The sequence below is a fragment of the Somniosus microcephalus genome, chromosome 11 (assembly GCF_052327205.1).
Source record: "Somniosus microcephalus isolate GS21.2 chromosome 11, FLI_Smic_1.0, whole genome shotgun sequence".
NCBI classification, from domain to species: Eukaryota; Metazoa; Chordata; class Chondrichthyes; order Squaliformes; family Somniosidae; genus Somniosus; species Somniosus microcephalus.
In genome coordinates, this window is record NC_140997.1 from 174798143 (window position 1) to 174815961 (window position 17819).

Below are 17819 nucleotides of genomic sequence, written 5' to 3' on the forward strand. Positions count from 1 at the left end.
AGCTTTCTTTTAAAGGCATCAAAAGTTTTTTTTGGATCCTTACCACTATATTTGAAGACCAACAATAAAAGACTGTCGATGTCATTCTTATCAAATGTAAGGCATTGTGTTTTGTGTTTTTCTTGATAATGCCACTGCTCATTAACCTATCATTTGGTCTGTTACAGTTAGTATCATGTAGGTATAGATATACTTTGTTGGAACACACACCTATGCAAGATTCAGATGGGAATGTAAAAAAAAATGGAAAGTGCTTGAAATACAGTTGTAGATGTAAAGGGTTACTATTGCAAGCATCATGAAGCAATTGCACAACTGACAATTTACATAAAACTACTGGGGAGTAACCTAGGGAAGGAAAGTAGACCTTTGATAAGTATTTGAGGGAGGGAAGTGAAGTACAAGTTTATCTGGATATTTCAGTATTTCAACACTGATTATTGACCTGACAACAGAGCTGTGCAGGGACCTTTTTTGTATGCATTCAATTGTAAGAAGTAAACAAACTTGGTTGTATCCTGTGTTTGATAACTGGGTGGGGAGTACAGTTTGGCAGCATGTTTGGTGCTTTTAAATTCTTTCTCTGACAATGGGTCTTGTACATTTTATATCCTGGCTTTTCATTTGTAAAGCAATGGTTTGAGTTTTCCTATAGACAAATGTGTTAAGTGGGAACAGCACGCAGCAGTCAATCCAGATAAATACTGAATTGAAGTGAGTAGTTTGGCTAATGGCACATAATCTAAGATACAATACATAGCCAAAAAGATGTTTAACTAGTGTAGCTAATACTTTAATTGACTTTCCAGAATTGTTAGGCATGATCTAGATAACATCGTCATAGTTTGTTGTGAATTATGGTAGATTATGGATGTTAGATAATTTCCTTCCATTTATTGTAGTTACAGCACTGTATTATCGTTCTATCAATCAGATAATTATTGTAGGAAATCTGTATAAAAGTTTTGTCTGTATTGTAGCCAGCATTGTGACTTACTGTTCTTGGGCATTTTTTCTGCTGTCCCTTCCCCTCCCCCCACTCCCCCTGCAACAATTGTTCATCAGTAGTTTGACAATATAACATTCTCGTAATGCATTAGAAGAGGGGTTTATGCAATAGTCTCCTTACCTCTCTACAGGTAAACATAAATGTCATGTTATTATATTATGTCCATCCGTCCATTGCATTCTGCCCTAGGGCAGGTCCTATCTGGTGTCTCACACATGAGTGCCTGGAAAGTGGATTGTGCCCGAATCGGGACATGATCCAGGTGCAGCTGCACATGCCTATTGAGGCTGGCGGCAAGATGGCGAAAATTTGGTCGGTCGGCCTCATTTAAGATATTATTAGGATATTACCAGCGAGCACCAGTCTTGGCCCAAAGCCAGCTTGCCGGTCAATTTGGGGGGGGGGGACAAAATCAGTTGACTGGGACAGCAGCCAAGGGCCTCGGGTAAGTCTGGAAGAGGGGAGGGAGGCAATTGAGAATTGGGCAGTCAGTGGCTTGCAGCAGCCCGCAGTTTTATTGTGGAAAGGGAAGAGTATTCAGCTATGTATTTTTAAAAGGACTTACCTTTTTGGTAGAAGCTTCTAACAGTCCCTTTAAGGACCAAGGCCAAAGAGCCCCACCTACACTTTAGGTTGGACGGGGCGGGTGCACCCGCACCCATCAGATGCAAGTACATCCGCTGGACGTCAATCCAGTATTTAGAGCTGGTGCTACGGTCTCCACTCACCGAGGCTGTCTGCAGTGAGGCACGAATCCAATCCTTCTGACTCTGAGGCAGGAATGCTACCATTAAGCCGAAGGCTCTCTCCCATTACATTTTTTTTTTTTAATTCGTTTATGGGATGTGGACGTCGCTGGCGAGGCCAGCATTTATTGCCCATCCTTAATTGCCCTTGAAAAGGTGGTGGTGAGCCACCTTCTTGAACCACTGCAGTCTGTGTGGTGAAGGTACTCGCACAGTGATGTTAGGGAGGGAGTTCCAGGATTTTGACTCAGCAATGACGAAGGATCAGTGATATACTTCTAAGTCAGGATGGTGTGTGACTTGGAGGGGAACTTGGAGGTGGTGGTGTTCCCATGCGCCTGCTGCCCTTGTCCTTCTAGGTGTAAGAGGTCGTGGGTTTGGGAGGTGCTGCCGAAGAAGCCTTGGCGAGTTGCTGCAGTGCATCTTGCAGATGGTACACACATTATGTATGCCATGTTAATACCTTAAGTATAGTTCATTGGATTTTACCTGGGTTCCTTTTTTTAAAAAAAATGTGAAAAGCATGTGCTTGTATCCATAAATACAAACTTGCTATCTTACCTTTCCTGTTTAAGTTATGGAATAACTTGTTGCTTTTTTAATTAAAATGTAATGTAACATACATTTTAATTAAAAACATCCAGGGTCATGCACAACACCAAAGCCATAAACAGATTTCCGACAAAAAATAAAGTTGAGTAGGACTATACAATTGAGGTTCCATAACCCCCTTTCTCATAGAGTGCAGGAGCTTGTAGTTGCCTCACTTGGGGAGGGTGGAAAATTTGAACTAACATTGTTCACCCTCCTTTTAGAAACGTTTTGTAAAAAAAAATTCTCATCAGTTAACTGAGTTCCTTTTGAAACTAAACAAGCTGAGAAGTGTCTAATTTCCAAAATTTAATTAGAGTTTTTTTAAAAATCAAATTTGCTTACGGTTATCATGTCTCTAAACTGTCACCAATTTCAAGGGAGATAATACCTTAATCAGCAGCTTTAATTTCTTGCTATTGGGAGTGGGAAGAAGCGAGTATTGACTAATACAGTTATGTCTGCTTTTTTTTCTTGTTTTGACTCAATACCCAGAATTTTATTTGTAGTTTGTGGCCAAATAGATGAAAGCTTCAGCAAATGTTCTACTAATAGATCATCAGTTTACAATGGCATTTGCATGTGTCTGTATTTAGTTTTCTGATCATATATAGTTGTCACAAACGTCACTGTTGAGCACACATTTTTTCTACATGTGGGGGACTGTTGTTTTGTGGGTGTTATTTTCAGTAATCTTAACGTAACTAATAGTTCTTATCAAATCTGTTTCTCGTTAAATTGTTCTCCAATCTTGCTATTTTGTTTCAAATTTCTTATGTTGAATGCATGAATCATTCCTTCATACCACTTAATGCATAGTTCTCAAGATTTTTAATGGGTGCACTATTTCCTACTGGAGATGGTCACATTGCAGGACTAACTGTATTTTGATTATTTACCCTTGAAATATTTCAATGCTATTTTAATGGTTTAGACCAGGAATACATTTAAAGTCCTTTTGAGTAACTAATTTGAAATTGATTTTAGCTATTGCTAATTTCCATAACTTTTATATTTCCATCACATAATAAATTAAGCTCAAAGTCAACCCAGCAAACAAGAGAAACTGCATGCTTGTCATTTTATAATTTACTTTCAAACTCCTCTGATATTACTATATATGCAACTTCCTTGATTTGCCCACTCAGTGCCACAAACATGTAGCTCGTTTCTACTGTTAGTTACAGATTGGTCCAATATACTGTAAGGTTTGTTTTATCTAATATAGAATCATAGAAAGATACAGCATAGCAGGAGGCCATTTGGCCCATTGTGCCTGTGTCGGCTCTTTGGTAGAGCTATCCAATTAATCCCAGTCTCCTGCTCTTTCTCCATAGTCTCTTTACTGTCACTGTTAGCTGTGGCTCAGTGGGTAGCACTCTCATCTCTGAGTCAGAAGGTTGTGGGTTCATAGTCCCACTCCACATAAATCTAGGCTGACACTCCAGTGCAGTGCTGAGGGAGTGCTGCACTGTCAGGTGAACATTAAAGATCCCATGGCACTATTTGAAGAAGAGCAGGGGAGTTATCCCCGGTGTCCTGGCCAATATTTATCCCTCAACCAACATAACAAAAACAGATTATCTGGTCATTATCACATTGCTGTTTGTGGGAGTTTGCTGTGCGCAGATTGGCTGCTGTGTTTCCCGCATTACAACAGTGACTACACTTCAAAAGTACTTAATTGGCTGTAAAGCACTTTGAGACGTCCAGTGGTCATGAAAGGTGCTATATAAATGCAAGTCTTTCTTTCTTTCTTTGCCCTGAAAATCTTTTATCATAGAATCATAGGGCTGAATTTTGCTGGCGCTCAGAGGGCAGGTTCGGAGGCAGGACAGCTGTCAAAATAGCAAAGATTGACAGCGGGTAGGGAACCTGCTGTCAACCCGCCTCCACGCGAGTCTCCCAGGTGTCGGGTCTGTTGGCGCAGAACTGACCCGACACCAAGCGGCAGGGGAGGCAATTCACATCATTAAATAGGTTGGCAACATCCAATTAACAGTTACTTTAAGCCTACATTTCAATTTTACGTGCTCCCCCACGGATCACCCGCTGCTCGGGGAACACGTCAGCTCAGCAGTAGATTCAGCATTGAATTATCTCATGACCTGACAGCTGCCAAAGTTGTATGAAAGATCCCATGTTATAGCTGTTCACTTTCAAAGCTCAGAAACTGTTGGTAACTGCATTTGGAAGACATATTGAGCTTTCTGAAGCTTGGTATGCTTTCAGTAGAATGAGGGTGAGTGTGAGGGGTGGCTAGTGAAATGGGGAAGTGATAATGTAGATAGAGAGGAATCGGTGGAGGTGCAAGGTAAGTTGGTGTGAGTAAAGATGTGCAGGAGTAGGGTAGGGAAGGCAGAGTGATGTGGATGTGATGAGTGGCACAGCAGGTTGAGATTGAGTGTGGCTTGGCAGTAACGTTTCGTGATCTACTGAGATCATTGAAAGGTTTGCGGCACTGCAGCCTGGTCCTCCTGACAGCATTCCTGCTTGTGCCCTCCTGTGCATTGTGCAACCAGGCTGCATTGATCTCCTGGAGAACCTCCCTGCATGCTGTGACTCCCTCCATAAGCATATGAAGGGAGTCATGCAAGAGCCTGGGCGCAGCCGTGCACCTTTGTGCAGTGATTGTCAGTGTTAGCAACACCTCAATGCTGTAGAATACTGACAGTACAAATGTCAAAATCAATTTGGACATGGCCTCTTTAAGGAAACGGCTGATGACGCGTCATCAAATGACGTCATCAAACCCACTTACTTTTATTTGGCTGGGAACCTCACAGGGTGGGCTTAACAAGCCCCGTTAACATAAAATCACTTGGAGAGTGCGGGCTGCAGTAGGCAGCGGGCAGAGTCCGTGACACCGACCCCAGACATGCCTCAGTCGGCGAAATTGCAGCCATAGAATGGTTACAGCACGGAAGAAGGCCGTTCGGCCCATCGAGCCTGTGACGACTCTCAGCTAGTCTCACTCCCCTGCCCTTTCCCTGTAGCCCTGCAATTTTTTTTCCTTCAGATACTTATCCAACTCCCTTTTGAAAGATAAGATTGAGTCTGCCTCCACCACCCTTTCAGGCAGTGCATTCCAGGTCTTAACCACCATACTTCCAAATTTTGAAATTGTGCCCTGTATACCCATATCAAAGTCATTAATATATATCAAGAAACGCAGTGGTCCTAGAACCGACCCCTGGGGAACACCACTGTATACCTTCCTCCAGTCCGATAAACAACCGTTCACCACTACTCTCTGTTTCCTGTCACTTAGCCAATTCCGTATCCAGGCTGCCACTGTCCCTTTTATTCCATGAGCTTCAACTTTGCTGGCAAGCCTATTATGTGGCACTTTATCGAACGCCTTTTGGAAATCCATGTTCACTACGTCAACCGCATTACCCTCATCAACCCTCTCTGTTACCTCATCAAAAAACTCGAACAGTTTGGTTAAACATGATTTGCCTTTAACAAATCTGTGCTGGCTTTCCTTAATTAATCCACGCCTATCCAAGTGACTGTTAATTTTGTCCCTGATTACTGTTTCTAAAAGCTTCCCCACTACCGAGGTTAAACTGACTGGCCTGTAGTTGCTGGGTTTATCTTTACACCCTATTTTGAACAATGGTGTAACATTTTCCCTTCAAGTATTTATCAAATTCTCTTTTGAATGTTACTATTGAATCTGCTTCGACCACCCTTTAGGCAGTGCATTCCAGATCACAACAACTCGTTGTGTAAAAAAAAAATGTCTCATGTTACCTCTGGTTCTTTTGCCAATCACCTTAAATCTGTATCCTCTGGTTACCGAACCTTTTGCCACTGGAAACAGTTTCTCCTTATTTACTCTCAACCGTTCATGATTTTGAACACCTCAATCAGATCTCCACTTTAACCTTCACTGCTCTAAGGAGAACAACCCCAGCTTCTTCAGTCTCTGCACATAACTGAAGTCCCTCATCCCTGGTACCATTCTAGTAAATCTCTTCTACACCCTCTTCAAGGCCTTGACATTCTTCCAAATGTGTGGTGCCCAGAATTGAAAACAATATTCCAGTTGAGGCCTAACCAACGCTTTATAAAGGTTTAGCATAACTTCCTTGCTTTTGTACTCTATGGCTGGAATTTTCCCCTAAAACAGAATGGGTGGGTTTGGAGCGCGGGGCAATTAAAGTGTTAAAAATGGGATTCCCGACCTGATCCTGCCTCCAACCCGCCCATTTTCTGTTTTACGGGACGGGCGGCGGGCGACCAACCCACTCCCAGGGGGCGTTGCATCAATTTGAATATTGTACTGAGGCTGGAAGCCTCTTTTTCCCCTCCATTTTGAGTTTAACTGCCTGTGGACGGGTTTCACACAATTCACGAAACCCGGCAGTTAAACAGAGGTGGGGACTGCTGCATCCAGGAGGTAAGTGGCTTTATAGCTACCTCCTGGATCCAGGGTCCCGACCATACCCACCACCCACAATCGTAGACCCCCCCCCCCCAAGCCGTCGAAGCCTCCCATCAACCCCCCACCAGGCTCCCCTCCCCCCCCCCCCCAAAGATGATGATGATGAGGCCAGCCCCGTTCCTCTCATCCCCAGCTGACTGCCCTTCCCCCCCACCCCAATCCCTGACCGACCACCCCACCTCCCTAATACCCAACCCCTGACGATCCTCTTCCGCCCCCCCCCCCCCAACCTTGGCCGATCCTCCCCGCCCACCGATTGCCGACCCCCTTCCCGCGATCCCTCCCCCAGACCGGCCCCTCACTTCTGAGGCTTACCCACCCACAGCCAGCCTCTCAAGCTGGCTGGCTGCGGGCGGGAATCCGTGCCTCACATTAAAATCAAACCCTGCCGTTAAAGTCGGCTTCCCGGGTTTCCCGCCCACCACAGAGGCCACCTGCCTCCCTTGAGAAAATTCTGGCCTATGCCTCTGTTAAAAAAGCCACGGATCCCCTATGCTTTTTTAACAACCTTCTCAACTTCTGCCACCTTCAAAGATTTGTGTACATACACTTCCAGGGCTCTCTGTTCTGGCGCCACTTTTAAAATTGTACCATTTAGTTCACATTGCCTCTCCTCATTCTTCCTACCAAAATATATCGCTTCACACTTCTCTGCATTCAGTTCCATCCACCGCATGTCTGCCCATTTTACCAGTCTGCCTGTGTCCTCCTGAGGTCTGTTACAATCCTTCTCATTGCTTACTACATTTCCGAGTTTCATATCATGTGCAGACTTTGAAATTATGCCCTGTATACTCAAGTCCATGTCATTAATATATATCAAAATAGCAGTCACCCTAATACCAACCCTTGGGGAACACCAATGTATACTTCCCTCCAGTATGAAAAACAACCGTTCACCATTACTCTCTGCTTTCTATCCCTTAGTCAATTTTGTATCCATGCTGCCACTGTTCCATTAATTCCATGGGCTATGATTTTCCTAACAAACCTATTATATGGTACTTTTCAAATGCCTTTTGAAAGTCCATATAAACATCAGCTGCATTACCTTCATCAACCCTCTCCATTACTTCATCAAAGAACTTGATCAAGTTAGCCAAACACGATTTGCCTTTAATAAATCTATGCGGAGTTTCATTTATTAGCCCATACTTTTCCAAATGCCAATTAATTTTGTCCCAGATTATTGTCTAAAAGTTTCTCCACCACTGATGTTACACTGACTGGCCTGTAATTTCCGGGTTTATCCTTCTCCCCTTTTTTTGAACAGGGGTGTAACATTTGCAATCCTCCAGTCTTCTGGCTCCACCCCCATTTTGAAGGAGGATTGGAAGATTGTGGCCAGAGGCTCCGCAATTTCCACCCTTACTTCCCTCAGTAACCTAGGATGCATCTCATCTGGACCGGGTAACTTTTCTAATTTGAGGACTTGACAACCTTTTATGTACATCCTCTTTATCTGTTTCCTATATCCAATATCTCTACTGCCTCCTTTACTGCTACATTGGCTGCATCCTCTTCTCTAGTGAAGACAGATGAAAGGTACTCATTTAGTACCTCAGCCATGCCCTCTGCCTCCACAAGAAGATCTCCTTTTCGGTCCCTAATCGGCCCCACCCTTCCTTTGACTACTCTTTTACTATTTATATGTTTATAAATATATTAAAGAATTTTCTCTCGTCAAAGTGCAAACTGCCCTGAAGTAATTTCTGCAACTTTCTGACTTTCATGGTCTCCAGAAAGCACCATCTCCTTTGCATACAAAAAATCACCTTTAAAAATTGCACCAGATGCAATAAGGGCTTCTTGTCAGATAGATATGAATGATGTAATCACTGACTAAGTTGTGACACAAAGTGTAATGCTGCTTTGTATATCGCAGCTGGACCAAGGTAGGATGGAACTCAAAAATGGCTGAAACAACGGTTAGTGCCAATTTCCACAATATGAATGCCTTGGTGCCTTCCGATTTGCCCACGGTCAACACTGTCAGATTCAACATTTGCTTCATGTGAAAGATTGGAGCTTAGTATATTCTCTGAATCAGAGAGTGGCTCCCAAAATATGTTAGCCAGAATGTGGGTTACAGGAAACTTTGTGTTATCTGGAGGCGAACCGTCCGGCAAGCTCGAGCCACCGGCAAAAATCAGGAGCCGTTTTTTATTCTTTTCGTTTCGTTTCTTTTCTTTTTTTGAACAGTCAAGCTCTGCAACGTCTGTAGCTAAGCAACAGCTTCAGCTAGAGACGCTACAGAGACGCTTGCCGACTGTTTAGAGGACAGGGTTTGTTGATTCATACGGAGATGAAAATCTCCGTATGTTTCAACATTAGCTCTGGAGTGTACGGCAGTTTTGAGGGAACGGCAGCAGCTCGGTCCCGTCGGTGCCGGATAGCACAAAATTTCCTGTATTGTGGTGGTGTGGAAATTCTGCCCATCACACTGAGACTAGTGTAACCCCTGCCCATTTTTAGGGGTTGGGGCCATTTCCCATGCAAGGCTCCTGGTGGGACCGAGGACTATAATGATGTGCATTGCATAATTTTGGACTGGGAACAGGAGCAAAATTGGCTGGGAAGTCGCATGCCCCACCATCACTCACACACAGCAGTGGTCGGGATAGCAGAAGAAAATCTTGCATTCCAATCATGCTGTATCACTCTAAGAGATATGTACAAGACCAAGAATTGCAATAGAATTGGTACGCATCTTGAGAAGAATGCTTGTTGTGATAACTTCAGTACCTGGTCCAGCATTGTCCAAACCAGCAGCCCTGCATTTAGAGCATTCCAAACAAAGTTTGTGAAACTGGTTCAGCAGAGAAGGCTGAGTGTGGGAGAAAGTATTTCAAGTTCTATGCTCAGACAGGTCAATGTCTGTTATGAGGAGATGCCCTCTGATGGAGAATAGAACTCTGGGCACCGTGAATTCTTCGAATCCCTCCCTCATGATTGTCTGAAAGTGTTCTCCCAGCAAGTTAAAACTGGCTGTGGCGAAATCTTGAAATGTGGACTCCAAAGCATCCACAGCAGCAAGAGCAGCATTCAAAGGAGATGCCCCTCCTGTACCTATAGCCTGTGTAACTGAGATCAGCACTACAGGTGCCACTGACATTGCCAGTGGCAGATTTCAGTTCAGAAAACCATTGCTGCACGCCCTTGGAATTTTTACTGAAACATCTGGGCTAATTACAAATGAAGATATCCACCAGTGGATCCTTCAGCTGGAGGAACATTTAGTAGCAGTACTCGTGCAGAACCAGTGTAGAGAATTTCACAGCACACAAGAGGCAAACTCAGCAGCAAAACACTAAGACACTTGACTGCCACTGCAGAATTCAATAAAATTAATTAAATAACAATAATACTTCCATTTTATATAAGCACGTTGAAATGTCTCAAAGCACATCACTTAATGGGTTACTGTTGTTATGTAAGGAAACTTTTAACACGTTAAAATTTTAATGTATCTTGCAGTCTTTTTGTGTAGAAAATAACTAATTAAAGGGACAGTTATGCTGATCCCCCTGGCATGCCATCTTTTATCTTGTATCACTTCAGCCATAAAATTCTGTATTGGAGGTGCATTGAAAACAAACTTACCATCAGGAGTGAACAAAAATAGTCATCAAAATCTTTAAAAAAAATTAGTTGTAATAAACTAATATAAAAAAACTGCAGTGAAAAAGTGGTGTAAATATTGCAAAACGAATCTTGCTTGGCTATAAGAGCTCCTGAGCCTATGGAGCTTTCCTTGCTCCCATTCCAAATGAGCGCACAAAAGAAAAAGAGCAGACATGGCACAAATACCACTGAATTGTGCTGGATTTTCATATAAATATTTTTGCATTACATCTGGGGAGTTAATGAGGCTTGTGCAAAAACTGAGCACAAGCACTTTAGTTCATTAAAAGTAGAAAAGCATGGAACTGCAGGCCAGAAAGAAATTGTCAAAGAATCTGATGCCTTTATAGTAGGTCATAGAATCACAATGGCAAAGAAGGAGGCCATTCGGCCCATCGAGTCCATGCTGGGTCTCTAGAGCAATCCAGTTAGTCCCATTCCCCCGCTCTATCCCCGTAGCCCTGCAAGTTTATTTCCCTCAAGTGCCTATCCAGTCCCCCCTTGAAAACATTGAGTGTCTCCGCTTCCACCATTTCTGTCAGCAGCAAGTTCCAAGTCCTCACCACTCACTGCATAAACATTTTTTTCCTCACATCCCCCCCTGTATCTCTTGGCCAAAACCTTAAATCTGTGTCCCTGTCCTTGTACCATCAACTAGTGGGAACAGCCTTTCCCCATCTAGCCTATCCAAACCCGTCATAATCTTGTACACCTCTATCAAATCACCCCTCAACCTCCTTTGTTCTAATGAAAACAAATCCAGCTTCTCCAACCTGTCCTTGTAGCTAAGATCCCCCATCCCTGGAACCATTCTAGTAAATCTCCTCTGCAACCTCTCAAGGGCCTTCACATCCTTCCTAAAGTGTGGTGACCCGAACTGGACACAATACTGCAGTTGTGGCCTAACCAGCGCTTTATAAAGGTTCAGCATAACTTATCTGCTTTTGTACTCAATACCTCTATTTATGAAGCCCAAGATCCCATATACTTTGCTAACCACTCTCTCAATATGTCCTGCTACCTTCAGGGACCTATGCACATTAACTCCCAGGTCCCTCTGTCCTAGCACACTCTTTAAAACTGTGTCATTAAGTGTATATTGCCTCTCCCTGTTCCTTCTGCCAAAATGCATCACCTCACACTTCTCTATTAAATTCCATCTGCCACTTGTCTGCCCATTCTGCTAGCCTTTCTATGTCCTGTTGCAGTCGCTTGATATCATCCTCACTGTTTGCCACACCCCCAAGTTTGGTGTCATTGACAAATTTAGAAATTCGACTCTGTATTCCAATGTCCAGTTCATTTATATAGCAAAAAAAGCAGTGGCCCCAGCACTGAACCTTGGGGAACACCACTGTCTACCATCCTCCAGTCTGAAAAACAACCATTTACCACAACTCGCTGTTTTCTGTCCTTAATTTGTCTTTTTCTGAGTGGCAGGCAGTGACTAGTGGGGTACCGCAGGGATTGGTACTAGGTCCCCAGCTATTCACAATATATATTAATGATCTAGACGAGGGAACTAGATGTAATCGCCTAGAAATTCAGTTGCGTTCGCCAGCCGTTAACGCCATAAGAGGGGTAGATTTCCAGCGCTAGGCACTTAGCGCCTGGGCGCAGAACGAACTGCGCCTACGCCCAACTTCAGTTGTCATTTAGCGCCGGCGCAAAGTGTTTGCGCCCGCTCAGCTGCGCGCGCAGCTTATGACGTCATTTCGTCGTGCAACGCTGTTTGTGCGCCCCAAACCGGAAATTCAGTGGCGCCCGCCCAATGTGGGCGTGGCGCTGATAAGAACTGTGAAGTGGAACGCAACAGAGGCCCTGCGGGCCTCGGGGAGCGCTAATTAAAGGGCACTTACACTGACCTATAAAGCCCAGCAATTTTGCTGCAATGACTTTAGTGCTTTGGATTTCTGGACAGAGACCAAAGAACAGAGCTTACTGATTTGGGACAACATAGGAGAGGTATTTTTGGCTTCTGGCCAGAGCTTGGAAATTTGATTCATTGTGATTTCACTGTTTGCAAGTTTATTATGGGGGCTGTATGGGGTGGCAACCCTCAGTTGCAGCATTATGTGTGAAGGGCTCGCAGACGCTGTGTGAGAGGGCTAGCCATGCCTAGACGCAGAGGGGCCATCAGGCGTCGGCAACGTAGGCCTTACCCACTCAGGGAATACCGGCAGCAGGTGTCCTATCTCACCATGACTGCCGCGCAGTGTGTTAAGAGGCTGCGCTTCAGAAGGGAGGTGGTTGCAGAGATCTGCCAGCTGCTTCACCGAGATCTGCGTCCGCAGCTGATGTGCAGGACGTCTCTCTCGGTGGAAGTGAAGGTCACGGTGGCTCTGAACTTTTATGCAAGCGGCTCCTTCCAAGCCGCTGCTGGGGACATAGCGAACATCTCCCAGTTCGCCGCGCATCGCTGCATCCGGCAGGTCACCGATGCCCTTTTCGCGAGGAGACACCAATTCATCTCCTTCCCCATGACCCTAGAGAGGCAGGAGCAGCGTGCAGTCGGATTTGGCAGGATCGCGGACTTCCCCATGGTGCAGGGCGCCATTGACTGCACGCATGTGGCTATGCGGGCACCTATCGACAATGCTGAGGATTACCGCAACCGGAAGGGCTACCATTCCCTCAATGTACAGCTGGTGTGTGACCACAGGCAGCGCATCCTAGCTGTCAATGCCCGCTTTCCAGGAAGCAGCCACGATGCATTTATCCTGCGCCAGACTACTGTGGCTGACATGTTCGAGGCACAGCCTCCACCAAGGGGATGGCTTATTGGGGACAAGGGCTACCCTTTGTGTACATGGCTCATGACCCCGCTCCGCGCGCCCAGGACCCCTGCGGAGGAGGCATACAATGAAAGCCATCAAGCCACAAGGAACATCATAGAGCAAACGATTGGCGTCCTCAAGCAACGGTTCCGCTGCCTGGATCGCTCCGGCGGATCTCTACAGTATTCGCCGGATAGAGTCTCCCAGTTCGTCGTCGTTTGCTGCATGCTGCACAACCTGGCTATCCGCAGGACTGAGGCACTGCCACCTGACGTAGCACCACCACCTCAGGAGGACACGCAGGAGGACCATGAGGAGGAGGAGGAGGAGGAGGAGGAGTACCAGGCCAGGAGGGAGCCACAAGGTCCAAGGGCTGTCCGCCGGCGGCTTATTGAACGACACTTCTAGGCCCCCTGTCAGGGAATGGCTTGTGGCAATGAACGCACCTGAATGCAGCCGCTCCGCAAGCCCTCAGCCGCTTAACGCAACAACCACTGGAAACATGACACCTAGACAAGCTGAATAAATAAAAAGCTTTATTTAACAAACTCAGGGCCCTTCCCACATGAAACAGAAAAACAGACAACACCCCCCAAAAAACTGTGAAAAGAATATCTCACTCCCACAACCTGGGGAGGAATAACAAAACTTGCCCATCCAATTGGCCTTCATCCTCGGCCTTACCAAAAGAAGGCCCCCCCACAACACAAACACCCCCATATAAAAAACACCGTTGCCACCATACTCTACTGTGTGTGCCAAGAGGGCGAGTCCTTGTGCAGCCTTCTGCGGCCCCTGCCCGACCTGTTGCTCCGCCTCAACCTGGGCCCTGTGGGTGTTGCAAGGCTGGGGGAAGGCTCCTGAGGGGCAGAATGCGTGACGGCAGATGCCTTTGGGGGTCGGCCTAGACGAGGTCCGGCCCTGGAGGGGCCGGCTGCTGACTGCTGCAGCTGTGGCTGCGCAGCATCAGTCTCTGCAGCAGCTCGTCGCACCTTGGCTGGGGGAGTTGCAGTGGCGGCTGCAGCAATGGGGGCAAGCTGGCTGATGGCACGCGCTCGCTGTTCGCCAGAGACACTGGCACTCGGCCGGGCTGGCAGTGCAGCAAGCGCAGCAATCTGGTGGAGGCCAGACCGCTGTGCTGCAGCAGGGCGGCGGGTGCCCTGGCGATGCTTCCGCGACACAGCGAGTGTGGCAGAAGTGAGTGCCCGAACTGCCCTGGTCTGTGCCCGCATCAGATCAGTGAGTGTCTGCACGGCACCACTCATGAACTCGCGACTCACATCCTGCGCTGCCGCGAGTTGGTGGACACCCCTGTCCTGCGCTGCCGCGAGTTGGTGGACACCCCTGTCCTGTGCTGCCACGAGTTACTCGACAACCCTGTCCTGTGCTGCCGCGAGTTGGTCAACACTCCTGGCGTGTGCTGCCGCGAGTTGCTCAACACCCCTGGCCTGTGATTCCCCGAAAGCGGCCACACTATGAGCCAGGGACTCAATGGCCTGAGGCAACTGTCCCACAACCCCCATGAACTCCTTGTGGCGCCGCTCCGAATCCGCCGACATTTGATCAAGGAGGCGCACCTCCTGGGCGAGGCCCGTCTCCGGACTGGAGGCCGGACTCTCCCTCTGGGGAGAAGGCCGCGGTTCTGCCCGACCCTTCCCGCGTGCCTGGACGGCACTGGGCCCAGGAGCTACACCCCCCTGCAACACTTCCCCCTGGCTCTCCTCCAGGCAAGACGTGTCCCCTCCATTGCCATCCCCTGGCGCAGATGATGCTTCCCCCGATGTGCCGCCTTCCTGTTTGTCCTCGTCGTGCTCCTCTTCCGAGGGTCTGGCACTCTCTGCTTCAGGGACCTCCTCCTCACCAGCTGAAAGCAGGAAGGCACAAGAGTAGCTTTACAGTGAGGACAGGGCGTCAGCGAGGGAGGCATGAGTGGTGGCATTATGCGCATTGGTCGGACAGTGGCAAAGGATGTAGATCTGATGCGCTAGGGGAGCGAGAGAGGTCCAAACGGTCATGTCCTTACCATTGGGTCGCAGCACAGGGTCGGCATCTCCAATGGCAACAGGGCCAACCACCCGGCCACGCATGAGTCGAGCCACGCTCTCCTCCAGCTCACTGAGCTCCTGGAACTGGGCACGGCCTCCCCCGGTGACATTCTGGCTCTTCAAATTCCGGGCCATCTTGGCCTGCAAGAGAAAGGACGGCCTCTAAGTACATTGTGGTGGCCTGTTGTTGTGTGCACTGCCTCCCATGGTGGAATAGCTTGGCCAGTGTGGTGGCCTGTTGTGTGCACTGCCTCCCATGGTCGAATAGCTTGGCCAGTGTGGTGCCCTGTTGTTGTTGTGTGCACTGCCTCCCATGGTCGAATAGCTTGGCCAGTGTGTTAAGTGCAGAAAGTGCTATTGAGGATCATGCCAGTGCCATAGCTGCGGGAGGAGGGCTAGCCATTAGGCCTTTGAGGTCCCTTTGCCCATAATGTGAGGTGCACATGCAAGGATGAGGAGGACACTGGAAAGGGTACTCACCTTGACCATCCGAGTGAGGTCGTTGTACTTCTTGCGGCATTGGTCACCAGTCCTGGGGACATCGCTGTTGACTGACACCCTGTGGGCGATTTTCCTCCAGGCTCTCCTGTACTGCCTCCTGGGAGCCTTCTTGCCACTGTCCGGGCACAAGATCTCTTTGTACCTTTCCAACCCCCTAACCAGCACCCTCAAAGCATGCTGGGAGAAGCGCTGCGCTCGTTCACGGGCCTTCTCCATGGCTTCAGGCGCTATTTGGGTCCACCAGCAGTGTTCAGGCCTAGCTGCAGGGCTCCACTATCCAGGGCGTGGCTGCAGACAAAGTCGACCCTTCCCCCTTTAAGAGCTGGCCGGCGTCAGGGTGTCTGCTGTCAATCAAAACATGACCGCACCTGCGCTGCGCCCGGCCTCGGCGTTATCAGTCCGCACCGCCGGCTTAGCGCCTGAAGATAGGAGTGCAACGCCAGTTTCAGCGCTCGCCCAAACTCTTGGCCAGATCTACTGAATTTCGGCGAAGTGACCTGCAGTTTCCGGCGGGCGCTAACTTTAGCGACCGCCCGACTTTACCGCCCCAAAAGTGGCTATACTGAATTTCTAGGCCAATATCTCCAAGTTTGCAGACGACGCAAAGCTGGCTGGGCGTGTGTGCTGTGAGGAGGATGCAGAGAAACTCCAGTACGATTTGGACAGGTTGGGTGATTGGGCAGATGCAGTATAATGTGGATAAATGCAAGGTTATCCACTTTGGTGGCAAAAACAGGAAGGCAGATTATTATCTGAACGGCAATAGATTGGGAGAAGTGGAAGTGCAATGAGACCTGGGTGTCCTTGTGCACCAGTCGCTGAAGGTAAGCCTGCAGGTGCAGCAGGCGGTTAAGAAGGCAGATGGTATGTTGGCCTTCATAGCAAGAGGATTCGAGTACAGGAGCAAGGATGTCTTCCTGCAGTTGTACAGGGCCTTGGTGAGAGCACACCTTGAGTATTGTGTGCAGTTTTGGTCACCTTATCTGAGGAAGGATGTTCTTGCCATGGAGGGAGTGCAGCGAAGATTCACCAGACTGATACCTGGGATGGCAGGAATGACGTATGAGGAGAGATTGGGTCGATTGGGCTTATATTCGCTGGAGTTTAGAAGAATGAGAGGGGATCTCATTGAAACTTATAAAATTCTAACAGGACTAGACAGCCTAGATGCAGGAAGGATGTTCCCAATGGCGGGGGAGTCCAGAACCAGAGGTCACAGTCTAACGATAAGGGGTAAGCCTTTTTAGGGCAGAGATGAGGAGGAATTTCTTCACCCAGAGAGTGGGGAACCTGTGGAATTCTCTCACAAAAGGCAGTTGAGGCCAATTCATTAAATATATTCAAAAAGGAGTTGGATATATTTCTTAAGGCTAAAGGGATCAAGGGATATGGGGAGAAAGCAGGGACAGGGTACTGAATTTGGATGATCAGCCGTGATCTCATTAAATGGCAGAGCAGGCTCGAGGGGCCGAATGGCCTACTCCTGCTCCTATCTTCTATGTTTAAGCCAATTCCTTATCCAAGCTGCCACTGACCCACCTATTCCATGAGCCTCAATTTTGTTAACTGGCCTTCTATGTGGTACTTTGTCAAACGCCTTCCTAAAATCCATGTAGTATGGATTGTATTAAAACCCAATGCATTACCAGCACCCGGCTACCGACCATAGAGCACATATACCAGAAACGCTGTTTACGGAGGTCACGGTCCATCATCAAAGACCCTACCCACCCCAGCCACAGTCTGTTCGCCCTCCTGCCATCTGGGAGACGCTACAGATGCATTCGCACCCGTACGACCAGATTTAGGAACAGCTTCTTTCCCAGGGCTGTCATCCTACTGAACTCCACAAATAAACTCTAAAGCCTGCACATCTGCCAATGCACTTTATTATGGTTATGTTTATGTTAATGTATTACAAGCCAAATGTATGTTGAATGTTTAAATGTCTTAATCTAAATGTACACTCTCGGGAGCCGCAAGCCTACATTTCGTTGTACTGCACTTGTGCACTAACAATGACAATAAAAGTTGATTTGATTTGATTTGATTTGATCCATTGCATTCCCTTCA

The 17819-nt window shown here is 47.3% G+C and overlaps 1 protein-coding gene across 7 annotated transcripts in view; it reads left to right on the plus strand.

Annotated features, from left to right (window-relative positions):
* Window positions 1-17819, plus strand: part of foxp1b (forkhead box P1b) — a 581092-nt gene that overhangs the window by 460894 nt on the left and 102379 nt on the right. The gene's annotated exons all lie outside the window — the stretch shown is intronic.